We start from the raw sequence: 512 nt of genomic DNA, 5'->3' as shown, positions 1-512 counted from the left end.
GGGGATGGGAATGGAAGGAGAGGAGAAGGAAGAAATGCAAAGGCAAAGAGAAGGGACTGGGGATGGAAGAGAGGAGAAGGAAGGAATTAAAAGGCAAAGTAAAATGGGCGGGAATGGAAAGAAGGAAGAAGAAATAAATTCAAATTCAAAGAAAAAGGGATGGGAATGGAAGGGAGGAGAAGAAACTAAAGAAAAGGGAAGAGGCAACGAAGAAAGAATCCTCTCTCGCTCTCTCTCCCTACGTCTGCCCCTCGTTCTTTCTCAGACCCTCTCGGTGTGCCTCGGTCCAGCTGGCATGGGCAGTGATAACATTTAATTGATTTTTTTTTAAATAGTTGATAGATAAGTTTTTACCGTGGTGCAAGATTCCTTTAAATTTTTTACGTAAAATTTGACTTTTTTATTTATTGTAAAGTTCAGTAATAAAAAAAAAATCGCACAGGTCACGAGGTGCCGCAGATATTGCTTGATTTTCCTCGCTGCGCCGCTTTGCCCCTTCGGGTATGTGATCT

The sequence above is a fragment of the Penaeus monodon genome, chromosome 33 (assembly GCF_015228065.2).
Source record: "Penaeus monodon isolate SGIC_2016 chromosome 33, NSTDA_Pmon_1, whole genome shotgun sequence".
In the NCBI taxonomy this organism is placed as follows: domain Eukaryota; kingdom Metazoa; phylum Arthropoda; class Malacostraca; order Decapoda; family Penaeidae; genus Penaeus; species Penaeus monodon.
This window is presented reverse-complemented; position numbering follows the sequence as displayed.